Below are 14322 nucleotides of genomic sequence, written 5' to 3'. Positions count from 1 at the left end.
TTATAACCTTCCCTGGTGGCTCAGTGGTAAAGAATCTGCCTGTCCATGCAGGAGACTCAGGTTCAATCCCTGGTCTGGAAGATCCCACATGCCATGAGGCAACTAAATCCGTGCGCCACAAGTACGGAAGCCCATGCATTCTAGGACCTGTGCTCTGTAACAAGAGAAGCCACCAAAATGAGAAGCTGTGCACCGCAACCAGAGGAGAGCCTCTGTAGCAACAAAGACCCAGCACAGCCAAAAATAAATAAATTATAAAAATAAATAAATGAAAAATAAAAGACTGCCCTATAAGATTATAGGATCTTTGGATCTTTTCTTGGTATTATTTTAGATTTTTATTGAAATATATATTTTTACATTCTCTTCCATTATAGGTTATTACAAAATATTGAGTATAGTCCCCTGTGTTACAGAGTAGGTCCTTGTCAGTTATCTATTTTATATGGATGGATCTTTTGAAATTTAAATCTCCATCCTTATATGATGAGGTGGCTTTGTGTGTATGTGTGTTTCATTCTCTAAATGGTATAACACAAGGTTGACAAACACCTCCAAGATGACACTAAATAACTGTTTCTCCTAAATTCATAGTCAGACAAATATAAGTAAAATGAAGAAGCAGAGGAAGCACTCCCAATTAAGAGAGTAAGAGAAATCCCCTGAAAGAATAAACAATGAAACCAACCTCTCCAGTCTACTATATCTTCAGTTCAAAAAGGAGGTTATAAAAATACTGAAGGAATTATAAAAGGCTATCAATAGAAGTGCAGATCACTATAACAAGGAATTAGAAACTATAAAGAGGAGCCAATTAAAATTAGAAAACTTGTGTGCTAAGATGAAAGCTGAGCTAAAGGCAATAAATAGCAACTTTAATAATGCAGAAGAATAATAAATGATCTGAAAGATAGAATAATAGAAATTGCCCAATCAGAACAGTGGACAGAAAAATGAAAGCAATATATGAGACCTACTAGATTATATAAAGTGAGCCTACCTACTCACAACAGGGTTCCCAGAAGGAGAAGAAAGAGAAATGGGGATCAAAAATGTATGTGAAGAAATTATGGTGGAAAACTTCCTAAAGAAGGAAATAGACATCCAGGTACAGGAAGTACAGAGGATCCCAAACAAGATGAACCCAAACAGACCTACACTAAGACATAATTAAAATGGCAAAAGTTAAAGAGAGGATTCTAAATTCAGTAAGAAAAAACCAAAGTTAGTTACAAGGGAACCCCCACAAGGCTATCAGCTGACTTCTCTACAGACAAGTGGCAAGCCAAAAGAGAGTGGCAAGAAATATTCAAAATCCTGAAAGGGAAAAACCTGCAACCTAGGATACTCTACTCAGCAAGATAATCATTTAAAATAGAAGGAGAGATAAAGAATTTCTCAGAGAAATAAAAACTAAAAGACTACAGCAATACTAAACCAATCCTAAAAGAAATATTGAAAGGTCTTCTCAAAACAGAAAAGCAGCAAGAATCTGTAAGAGAAAATAAAAATTGGAAAGTAAATCACTTAAATAAGTGAGTACAGGGTTAGTGGTTAGGACTCAGTGCTTCCACTGGACAGGTAACTAAGATCCCTAAAGCCACATGGTGCAGGTAGTGGGGGAAGCTAGTACACAGAATACCAAAATTTTTTGTGAATTCAATTATAACTCCAAAGAACAGCAAAAAGATGAACATGAAGATGTAAAAGAGGACATCAAAATCATAAAATGTGGGGAAGGGGAATAAAAAATTGTAGATTTTTTAAAAACTTAATTTATTTGGCTGCACTGGGTCTTTGTTGCTGTTTGCAGGTTTTCTCTAGTTATTCTGCACAGGATCCTCATTTCAGTGCCTTCTCTTATTGCAGAGCACAGGCTTTCAGTAGTTGTGGCACATTGGCTTTGTTGCCCCTCAGTATGTGGGATCTTCCCAGACCAGGGATTGAATCCATGTTCCCTTCATTGGTAGACAGATTCTTAACCAGGCAAGTTCTGTAGTTTTTTTCTAAAGAATGTGCTTGAGCCTATATGACTACAAGTGTAAAGCATGTAGATACAGTACTGGGTTAATATACTTGAAAATCAGGGCAACCATAAATCAAAATTCTCCAAGCTAGGCTCAAAATTCTCCAGGCTAGGCTTCAACAGTACGTGAACCAAGAACTCCCAGGTGTTCAAGCTGGGTTTAGAAAAGGCAGAGGAACCAGAGATCAAATTGCCAACCTCTGCTGAATCACAGAACAAACAAGAGAATTTCAGAAAAAAATCTACTTCTGCTTCACTGACTATACTAAAGCCTATGACTGTGCGGATCACAACAAACTATGGAAAATTCTTAAAGAGAGAGGAATACCAGACCACCTTACTGTTGCAGGAAGGGGGACACCTTCCAGGGTCCGAAACTGGGCTCTTGTATAACACTTGGAAATGAATTGTCCAAGGAGACACATGTGCTGACAAAGCAAGAGATTTTATTGGGAAAGTGCGCCTGGGTGGAGAACAGTAGGGTTAGGGAACCCAGGAGAACAGCTCTGCCACATAGCTTGCAGCCTCGGGTTTTATGGTGATGGGATTAGTTTCTGGGTTGTCTTTAGCCAATCATTCTGACTCAGAGTCCTTCCTGGTGGTGCATGCCATGTTCAGCCAAGATGAATGCCAGAGAGGAGGATTCTGGGAGGTGGTCGGACATGTGGTGTCTCCTTTTGACCTTTTTTGAACTCTTCCAGTTGGTAGAGGCTTATTAGTTCCCTGTTCCTTACCAGGACCTCCTGTCGTAAAATAACTCATGCAGATGGTGACTGTGGTGCCTGGCCAGGGTGGGCGGTTTCAATCAGTGTGCTTCCTCTAACATTACCAGCCTCCTGAGAAACCTGTATGCAGTTCAAGAAGCAACAGTTAGAACCAGACATGGAACAACAGACTGGTTCCAAATTGGGAAAGGAGTATGTCAAGGCTGTATATTGTCACCCTGCTTATTTAACCTATATCCAGAATACATCATGGGAAATGTGGGGCTGGATGAAGCACAAGCTGGAATCAAGATTGCCAGGAGAAATATCAATAACCTCAGATATGCAGATGACACCACCCTCATGGCAGAAATCGAAGAGGAACTAAAGAGCCTCTTGATGAAGATGAAAGAGGAGAGTGAAAAAGCTGGCTTAAAACTCAATATTCAAAAAACTAAGATTATGGCATCTGGTCCCATCACTTCACTGCAAATAAATGGGAAACAAAATAGTGACAGACTTTATTTTCTTGGGCTCCAAAATCACTGCAGATGGTGACTGCAGCCATGAAATTAAAAGATGCTTGCTCCTTGGAAGAAAAGCTATGACCAACCTAGACAGCATATTAAAAAGCAGAGACATTACTTTGCCGACAAAGGTCCATATAGTCAAAGCTATGGGCTTTTCCAGCAGTCATATATGGATGTGAGAGTTGGACCATATAGAAGGCTGAGTGCTGAAGAACTGATGCTTTTGAAGTATGGTATTGGAAAAGATTCTTGAGAGTCTCTTGGATTGCAAGATCAAACCAGTCAATCCTAAATGAAATTGTTAGGTAGTTAGAATAGGGAAAAGGAGTCCAGAATGGCGGTTACTAAAAGACCTGGAAGGGAAAAGCCCGCGAAAATAGAACAAAGGAAGGTCCGAGGACTGGAGTGAGAACCTCAGGTAAAACAAACAGCACCCCTGGCTGGCCCAATTTAGATAGGACAGGCCCATGGAGGAAAAAAAAAAAAAAAACATATAAAGAGAGGAGCCAAAGGGCTCGCTCTCTCTCCCCCGACCCCCCGCGCGATGGGGCGCTCTTCTCTTCGCGTCCTTGGATCAACGTGCCCTCACGCCTCGAAGATGGATTTTCCTGCTATTATCTAAATAAAAGAGAGCTGTAACACTGATTTATTTAAGAGCTATAACACGATCCATTCGAGACCTGAGAGCTATAACACGGTCTGTCCAAAACCCGAGAGCTGTGACACGCCGAGGGGGGCTTCAATGTCCGTCACTCCAAATCTTTGTTGTGATGAGACAAAGAACCGAGGAGCATACACTCGCCTGACATCTATGGTGCTGTGACTCGGGTTTAACCTGGCTGAAACAACCTCCACGAGGAGGAGGCCAAGCGCAGCAGGAACCCAACTCAGCGAAGCTCCCGTGGTAGAAGGGGAATGCAAAGAAAACCCAGCGCCTGGGAAGGCCCATCGTGCTGGAAACTGGGGCAGCGAAAACCGAACTCAGCAGAAAGCCCACGCAGCTCAGCCTCAGATTCCAGAAGACCTCCGGTTAAGGTAGGAGGTCCTCGCTCCTATGGCTGGAGGGACATATGCCTAACAAAATCGTAATTCCTTTAGTCTCTTGTTTCCTCGAACCCCCCGCGAACAGGCGGGCGGCAGTGGGCGCAATTGAGGGGCTCTGGAGAGGCTACTAATGCTGAAGCTGAAACTCCAATACTTTGGCCACCTCATGCGAAGAGTTGACTCATTGGAAAAGACCCTGATGCTTGGAGGGATTGGGGGCAGGAGGAGAAGGGGACGACAGAGGATGAGATGGCTGGATGGCATCACCGACTCTATGGGCATGAGTTTGAGTAAACTCCGGGAGTTGGTGATGGACAGGGAGGCCTGGCGTGCTGCGATTCATGGGGTCACAAAGAGTCGGACACGACTGAGCGACTGAACTGAACTGAACTGGAGAGGCTACTCTTCGGTATGTCCCAAAAGCACTAACTGCTGAGCCCCAGTAGCTATTACACCAGCTGGTGTGGGTTCTTCTGTCCTTACTCTTCTTTGTGCCAAGGATCAGGCCAATGAAAACTGTGAGCACCGGTCAGATATTTAGCAAATTTTCCAGCAGGCTATGAGGGGGATTCCTTGGCACGTTTTCCCCCGCTGCTTTTTCCTCCTTTCCTTCAGCTCTCTCCCGGGACTCGAGCCCGACCAAAACCCAGGATGCCCGGCTTCAGGACCTAATGAAGCTCAGGCTCTGATGTCTCACTGCAAAAATTCAGTGAGAGACAAAGCAATAGGTAAGAGGTAGATTTGTTAGGATTCAGAGAAAAGCGCCCATTCTACAAGGTCATGGAATGAGGCCTGGCTAGGTTTTGTGAGTGGGGTGAATTCATATGCTAATGAGTGGGAAGAGCATCCCAGCCATTGGGGAACCACCCACTCCTCTGTCTTTTGACAATGCCTTAGAGCTGCTGTCCTGCCATCTCTGGGTGTGTCTTTTGGCTTACAGATTGGAGATTAAGGTTTACTTGAATCTGACTTGTCATCTTGGACCCAGTTGATTTTAATCGGTTTACGTTATGCTCTTGTACTATGCCAGTCTTTCAAAGGTTGTGCTCTGCCTCGTTCCCTCCTGTTTCATGCTCCTTTCCTCAGCCCCATCCGGGCCCACAATGTTGCCTCTATAATCTTCTAGAGGGACAACCAGAAAATGGCTAGCCTTGGAAGGGAAGTACTGTATAATATCCAACCCCTTAATCCTACCTAACACTGGTCACGCTGGAGACTTTGGGGACACCCAAACTCTAGTCCAGGGGTCCCAGGATGTCGTCATGACTTGACCTGCCCAGGGACCCAATTCTTGGGTGGCCGTCATGCCTCGACCTGCCCGGGGATTCGATCTCTAGGAGGCTGTCACGCCTCAGCCTGCCTGGGGATCTGCACCCTGACCTGGGGACGCCTGGCTCTCAGGTTGCAACAGTACTGGGTAGGATAAGCTTCAGAAAGACTCACCCCTAAGGAAGTCCACCCATGGAAATAGAAGGAAGCCTATTAGCTGTGGGACTGTACCCAGTGTCAGCAATAACTCAGGAGCCCAATGAGAACCCCATTGCCTTTCTGGAAAGGCTAAAAGAGGCCCTCCAAAAGTTTACCAATCTGGACTTAGACTCTTACGAGGGACAGGTGATTTTAAAGGACAAATTCCTGTCCCAATGTGCATCAGATATCAGGATAAAGTTACAACAGCTATAGCAGCAGAACCCTGCTTCCTCTCTAGAGAGATGGTCCAGCCAGCCACCAAAATATTTTATAACAGAGAACAGGAGAAGGAGGCCAAGGCCCAGGAGAGGGAGAGAAAGAAAGAGATAAGGCATGCCCAGATGCTGGCTGCCCTCCAGGGAAGCCCTATGGCAAACCCCGAGTCCTTGCAGGACAAGGCACGAAGCAAATGTGTAATCTGTAGACAGTCAGGACATTGGGCCAAAGAGTGTCCAAACAGTGATGAGTCTCCTAGAACGGCTTGCCACAAATGCCATCAACTGGGACATTGGTTGGCACTCTGCCCTCGGGACCCAAGAGCCTCAAGGTCAAGCGCCAAGCTTTCCCTCATGATGGTTCAAGAGGACTGAAGCATCCTGCTCCAGCCAGCCCGCCTGTCACAGATAACCATCACGGGGCTGGAGCCAAGGGTGCAGCCGGATGTGGCAGGTAGGTCCGAGAATTTCTTGGTTGACACAGGGGCTACCTACTCTGTCTTGATCTCCTTCTCCAGGGCCTTCTCCTCCCAAACCTGTACCATTTTGGGTGCTACAGGAAAAACAACTACTAAAAGATTCACCCAAGCACTTCTTTGTTGCTGGGATGGACAAATATTTTCCTACCAGTTTCTGGTGGTCCCTGAGTGTCCTACTCCCTTATTGGGAAGAGACATATTTACTAAACTGGGGACCACCCTTGTGATGGGAAGCTTTTCAGCCCCTAGAGCCCTGTAGCTTCTGGTTACTACTGAAGAACCCATTACACCTTCTCCCACAGAAAGAGACCAAAAACTATGGGAAGACAAAACTAAACCCCAGGTGTGGGACCAGGGAATTCCTGGACGAGCCCACCAAGTTGAACCAGTCATCATCGTCCTCCGAGATCCCACTCGGTTTCCTAACCAGAAACAATATCCTCTCAAAAGAGAGGCTCGAGAGGGACTACAGCCTTTAATAAATAAATTCCTTGCTTATGGGCTATTGGTCCCCACCAGTTAGCCATGTAACACCCCAATCCTCTTAGTAAAGAAAAAGGACGGGACCTGGCGAATGGTTCAAGATCTCTGGATCATAAATGAAGCTGTAGTCCCCCTCCATCCCACAGTACCCAATCCCTATGTAATCTTGGGAGAAATCCCACCCAGTGCCAAGTGGTTTACAGTCTTGGATCTCAAAGATGCATTTTTTTTGCATACCACTGGCTAAGGAATCCCAATATCTTTTTGCCTTTGAGTGGGAGGCCCCAGGAGAAAAACACCAACAGATGACTTGGACAGTATTACCTCAGGGGTTCAGAGATAGCCCCCACTTGTTTGGACAGGCCCTTAGCCGGGATCTCCTAGATCTGGACCTGGGACCTAATGGGAAAATATTACAACATGTAGATGACCTACTAATCTGCTCTCCAGATGAAAAAAGTGCCCAACAACATGCAAGTCAGGTTCTAAACTTTTTGGCAGAAAGGGGATATAAAGTCTCCCGTGCTAAGGTACAGATGGTTGAGACAAAGGTCACCGACCTGGGAGTTCAGATTACACATGGGTCCAGGAGGCTGTCCTCTGATCGGGTACAAGGAATCCTCCAGTTGCCCTCCCCCATGACTCAAAAACAATTGCGAGCTTTCCTGGGGCTAACTGGGTATTGTAGAATCTGGATACCCAACTATGGTCTAATTGCCCAGCCCTTATATGAAAGCTTGAAGGGCCGAGATGATTCAATCCCACTGATGTGGGGAACACCTCAAAAGAAGGCAGAGGATACACTAAAACAGGCCTTAACTCAGCCACCTGCCTTGAGGCTGCCAGGCCCAGAAAAAGCATTCCAACTTTATGTCCATGAAAGAGAGGGAATAGCTTTGGGAGTGTTAACTCAAAGGTTGCGATCTGAGCCCCAGCCTGTAGCTTACTTATCCAAGAGACTCAATCCAACCGCCCAAGGCTGGCCCCGCTGCCTTTGAAATCTTGCAGCTATTGCAATCATGATAGAAGATGCTTTAAAACTCTCCTTTGGGGGCAAACTAACTATTTTTATCAGCCACCAAGTAAAACAACTCCTAAATGGGAGAGGCCATTTATGGATGTCTGATCAAAGAAACCTCAGATATCAAGTAATGCTGATGGAAAATCCAGGCCTCACTATATCCCCTTGTGAGGTTCTTTTTTTTTTTCCTTGTGAGGTTCTTAACCCAGCCACCCTCCTCCCTACCCCCGAGGGCTCTCTCCCCTTTCACTCTTGTCTAGAAACCTTGGACCACTGGGCAAAACCCTGAGAGGGATTGTCAGAAGATCCTCTAACCAATCCTGAGGAAATCTGGTACACTGATGGAAGCAGCTTTGTCTTGGATGGAAAAAGAAGAGCTGGATATGCAGTAGTCTCCAATTTTGAGATCATAGAGGCTAAACCTCTGCCACCAGGCACTTCAGCCCAATTAGCTGAGCTCATAGCCTTGACTCAAGCTTTAGAGCTGGGAAAAGGAAAAAGAATAGCCATTTACACTGACTCCAAGTATGCCTTTCTGGTGCTACCTGCACATGCTGCTATTTGGCAAGAAAAGGGCCACTTGACTACCTGAGAGTCCCCAATCAAATATAGTGATCAAATTCTTAGACTCTTGGAGGCAGTCCATCTGCCCACTGAGGTTTCAGTTTCCCACTGTAATGACACCAAAAAGGGAGCACGGAAGTGTCACGAGGGAACCAAGCAGCTGACCAGGCAGCTAAGAGAGCAGCGTTACAGAACCATGACCTAATAGGTGTTGTCACCTTAGTTCCACAGACTAATTTACCAGAAACTCCTTCATATACTGAAGGTGAGACTCTTAAAGCTAAGAGTGAGGGCTTTCAAGAAGATCATATGGGGTGGTTCCAAAAGGAGGGACTCCTTTTTCTGCCTGGGAACCTCCAATGGAAGTTGGTTAACTCCTTACATGCCACCACTCATTTAGGGGAAAAGGCCCTCCAAAGATTACTAGAAAGGTCCTTCAGAGGAACAGGCTTCCAAACAACTATAAGACAAGTGGTCTCCTCTTGTCCCACTTGCCAATTAAACAACCCCCAAGGACCTCGAAGACCCCAGTTGGCCCAACCCATCCAACGATGTGGGGCCTACCCAGGAGAGGACTGGCAGATGGACTTCACCCAGATGCCAGTTTCTCAAGGGTATAAATACCTATTAGTCATGACAGACACATTCACAGGATGGATTGAAGGCTTTCCCACCCGGACTGAGAAGGCTGAGGAGGTAGTAAAAACAAAAACTGCTCCATGAAATCATTCCAAGGTTTGGTCTGCCCAGGTCATTACAAAGTGACAATGGGACATCATTTACTTCTAAGGTCACCCAAGGGGTCTCTAAAGCATTGGGCATTACTTATTATCTCCATTGTGCCTGGAGGCCTCAGTCTTCAGGAAAAGTAGAAAGAGCCAACCAATTCTTAAAATCAGAGATAAAAAAGATAACCCAGGAGACCTCCCTGGGATGGAAGGAGGCTTTACCAATAGCTCTCCTCCATACCCAAATTGCCCCTAAGGAACAGGTTGGTTTTAGTCCTTATGAGATGCTATATGGGAGACCTTTCATTTATGTCAATGACCTCTTCCTAGATCCAGAGGTTCAGACCTTCCAGTCTTATACCATGGCCACTGGGCAATTCCAACAGGATATACGCTTGTGGGGTATGAACCAGGACCCAAAAGATTCTAAGGAGTCACCACTATATGCTCCAGGGACTCAAGCCCTAATTAAAGTCTGGAAAGATGGGTCCCCAAAGGCTCAACTCCAGCCCACATGGGGGGGGCCCCTACCCTGAAATACTTTCTACTCCCACAGCAGTCAAGGTGCCAGGACATGACTCCTGGATTCACTACTCACGAGTCAAGCCGTGGAAGAAAACAGAAGAGGACACTCAATACACCTGTGAGCCCCTGGGAGATCTCAGATACCTATTCAGAACTACAAATGAATACCATTCTAATGAACACCCTCAAAATCTGGTTTCTGGGGATAAGATTTCTCAAGATAGCTCTAAGGAGCCAACACAGCTTGGCAGGGATAATACTCCAAAACAGACAGGAGATAGATCTTCTGATCCCTGAACAAGGAGAGACTTGAGCCATCCTGGCGATGTAAATTTGAAATTGGCTAATGCCCCTACTAGTCCTTGTTATGCCATGTTGATGCTGCTTATGACTGTTCCACGTACTGTCAATTGTCTAACCTGTCTTGTCTCTGCCCAGGTCAAGCTGCAACATGCAGCGCCAGTTCAACAAACATATAAAACTACAGCCGAAAAAAACCAAAAAACAAAAACAAACAAAAAAGCTACAGCCCACCACGGAAAATATCACTCACCCTTAGATGGACACCACTATGAGGACTCTGAGGCTTGAGACTAGCAAGAGGGGGAGGCCCAATACCCCTCGCCATCCCAGTTCAGCAGGAAGTAGCCAGAGAGACCTCGACGCCCCTATTCCCAAAGAATTGGGCCTCCCATCTCTTGAGGGGGGAATGTTAGGTAGTTAGAATAGGGAAAAGGAGTCCAGAATGGCGGTGACTAAAAGACCTGGAAGGGAAAAGCCCGCAAAAATAGAACAAAGGAAGGTCCGAGGAGGACTGGAGTGAGAACCTCAGGTAAAACAAACAGCACTCCTGGCTGGCCCAATTTACATAGAACAGGCCCAGGGAGGAAAAAAAAAAGAAACATATAAAAAGAGGAGCCAAAGGGCTCTCCCCCCCCACCCCCATGCAATAGGGCGCTCTTCTCTCTGCATCTTTGGAGCAACGTGCCCTCACGCCTCGAAGATGGATTTTCCTGCTATTATCTAAATAAAAGAGAGCTGTAACACTGATTTATTTAAGAGCTATAACACAGTCCGTTCAAGACCTGAGAGCTATAAAACGGTCTGTCCAAGACCCGAGAGCTGTGACACGCCGAGGGGGGCTTTAATGTCCTTCACTCCAAATCTTTGTTGTGATGAGACAAAAACTGAGGAGCATACACTCGCATGACAAAATCAATCCTGAATATTCATTGGAAGGACTGATGGTGAAGCTCCAATACTTTGGCCACCTGATATGAAGAGCTGACTCATTACAAAAGACCCTGATGCTGGGGAAAAAAATGAAGGCAGGAGAAAGGGACGACAGAGGATAAGATGGTTATATGGCATCACCGACTCGATGGACATAAAGTTTGAGCAAGCTGCGGCAGATGGTGAAGGACAGGGAAGCCTGGCATCCGTGGGGTCACAAGGAGTCAGACACAACTGAGCAACTGAACAACAACAAATCAAAAACATAACAGATACACAAAAACCAAAAAGAAGATAACTCAAGCATAATAGATTCTCAAAAAAGAACCATAAAAGAAGACCATCAAACCACAAAAGGAAAAACAAAAAGAAGAAATATAAAATCAACTGGAAAAAAAGGTTTTAAATGGCAATAAATAATTATCTATCAATAATTACCTTAAATGTCAATGAACTAAATGCGTCAATCAAAAGACATACAGTGCAAATGGGAAGGAAATCTAAAAATGAGTGGATATATGCGAGAGTGTTAATAGCCTCGGTAGGGAGGCCAGAGGTCTCTAAGCAGCAGGAGGAAACAAACTGCAAGTGGCAGACTTTTTTTTTTCTTTTCTCTTCCAGTCCTATGTTGTCATGGTAACACCTGGTTCCACCTGAACTTATCTCAAACCTTGAGCTAACCATTGTGTTTTTCTTATGGAAATATCTTTCTTAAGCTGTGTTAATGAACTATGTATTTGCTTGGAAATCTGCCTTTCTTCAAGATTCCTGTGAATTGTTTTATGGCCCAGGATGACTCACTTTGTGCCAGTGCTATCCCAAAATGCATGTTGTGGCTGAGGGGCCTGGTGCAACTCTCTCACTTTTGAGGCATTTCCTTTCTCTAATTAGCAGCTTGCTAATAGGTATATAACTCCTTGCTAAAAACTAGCAAGGAGGCACTCTTTCTGTCCCCTTCTGCTGTCTATGTCAGAAACTTTCTCTCTCTCTTTTATACTATTACACAACAAGCTATTACTCAACAAGCTCTGAGTGATCAAGCCTCATCACTGGCCCTGGATTGAATTCCTCTCCTCCAGAGGCCAGGAATCCTGGTGTGTTCATGGCTCATAGCAGCAACCTTTCATCTGTGTACATATAACTGATTCCCTTTGCTGCATAGCAGCAGCTAATACAACACTGTAAAATAACTCCAATAAAATACTCCAATAAATACTCCAATAAAAAATAACTTTAAAAAAGACATAGAGTGGCAGACTGGGTAAGAAAACAAGAGCCTACAATATGTTGCCTACAAGAGACCCATTTTAGGGCAAAGGGCACACATAGATTGAAAGTGAGGGGATGAAAAAGGCTATCTCATGCAAATGGAAATGACAAGAAAGTAGGGGTAGCAATACTCATATCAGACACAATAGACTTTAAGAAAAAGGCCATAAAGAAGGATAAAGAAGAACACTATACAATGATAAAAGATCAGTACAAGAAGAGGATGTTACACTCATTAACATACATACACTCAGTATTTGTTGTTGCTGTTGTTCAGTCGCTCGGTTGTGTCCGACTCTTTGCAACCCCATGGTCTGCAGCACGCCAGGCTTCCCTGTCCTTCGCTATCTCCCAGGGTTTGCTCAGGCTCATGTCCATTGAGTCAGTGATGCAACCATCTCATCCTCTGTCACCCCCTTCTCTTCCTGCCCTCAGTCTTCACCAGAAGTCAATATAGGAACACCTAAATACATGGAACATACTAATAGACATAAAGGGAGAAATTGACAGGAATACAATAATACTAGGAAACATTAACACCCCACTGATATCATTGACAGATCTTTCGGACCAAAACAAAACAAAACAATAAGGCAACAGAGATCCTAAATTCCACAATAAAATAGTGAGACATAATTGATATTTTCAGGACATTAGAGCCTCAAAATACCAGAATACGCTTCTTCATAAGAACACCAAATGGTGGATACTGGTGCTGTGAGAAAGCCTAGAGAAGGCCTGGAATGGGAGGCCGTGGCAGCTTCCAAGGTGGCTTCAGCAGGGGGGTCCTGGGTTTGGGTCACAGCCAGGATCAGGGATAGGGCAGAGATCACAGAGCTCATGGAGGCAAGGCCAAGGACAAGGTGTGGCTCCTGGTTACCAAGCTGGGCTGCCTGGTCAAGGACATGAAGATCAAGTCCCTGGAGGAAATCCATCTCTTCTCTCTGCCCATCAAGGAATTTGACATCATTGACTTTTTCCTGGGAGCATCCCTCAAGGATGAGGTTTTAAAGATTATGCCCATGCAAAAACAGACCGTGCTGGTCAGCAGACCAGGTTCAAGGCATTTGTCGCCATCAGGGATTACAACAGATGTGTCGGTTCGGATGTCAAGTGCTCTAAGGCAGTAGACACTGGCATCCGTGGGGCCATCATCCTGGCCAAGCTCTCTATCATCCCCACGTGACGAGGCTACTAGGAAAATAAGATTGGCAAGTCCCACAGCGTCCATTGCAAGGTGACTGGCTGCTGGGCCCCTGTGCCCAAGAAGATCCTGATGATGGCTGGCACTGATGACTGTTACATCTCTGCCAGTGGCTGCACCATCACCCTGGCATTTTCGCCAAGGCTACTTTTGATGCCATTTCCAAGACCTACAGTTATCTCACCCCTGATCTTTAGAAAGAGACGGTGTCCACCAACTCTCCGTATCAGGAATTCACTGACCATCTTGTCGAGACCCACACCAGAGTCTCTAAGCAGAGGACCCAGGCTCCAGCTGTAGCCACCACATAATTTTATATGAGAAAAATAAAGTGAATGAAGCCAGGAAAAAAAAAACCAGAATACACATTCTTAACAATTACACATGGAACATTCTCTAGAATAGTAGGACACAAAACAAGCATCAACAAATTTAAGAGAATAGAAATTATTTCAGGGATCTTTTCTGATCACAATGGTATGAAAGTAGAAAACCACCACAGAAAGAAGGGAAAAATGATTACATTGAGACTAAATTACATGCTCTAAAAAAACAATGGGTCGACAATGAAATCATAGAGAAAACTTAAATATACCTTGAAACGAATGACAATGAAAACAGAATCATACAAAATCTATGGGATGCAACAAAAGCAGTCTTAAGAGGGAGGTTCACAGCAATATAGGTCTTCCTCAAAAAACAAGAAAAATCTCAGATAAACTCCCTACTGACCACCTAAAAGAATTGGAAAAAAAGAACAAACAAGACCTAAAGTCAGCAGAAGGAAGAAAATAATAAAGAACAGAGAGAAAATAAATAAAATAGAA

General features: G+C 44.7%; 1 pseudogene; it reads left to right on the top strand.

Annotated features, from left to right (window-relative positions):
- Positions 1 to 1039: 1039 nt before the first annotated feature.
- LOC122690493 lies at positions 1040 to 13806 on the top strand (annotated as a pseudogene).
- The last annotated feature ends 516 nt before the right edge of the window (positions 13807 to 14322 follow it).

This window comes from Cervus elaphus, chromosome X (assembly GCF_910594005.1).
Source record: "Cervus elaphus chromosome X, mCerEla1.1, whole genome shotgun sequence".
In the NCBI taxonomy this organism is placed as follows: domain Eukaryota; kingdom Metazoa; phylum Chordata; class Mammalia; order Artiodactyla; family Cervidae; genus Cervus; species Cervus elaphus.
This window is presented reverse-complemented; position numbering and strand designations above follow the sequence as displayed.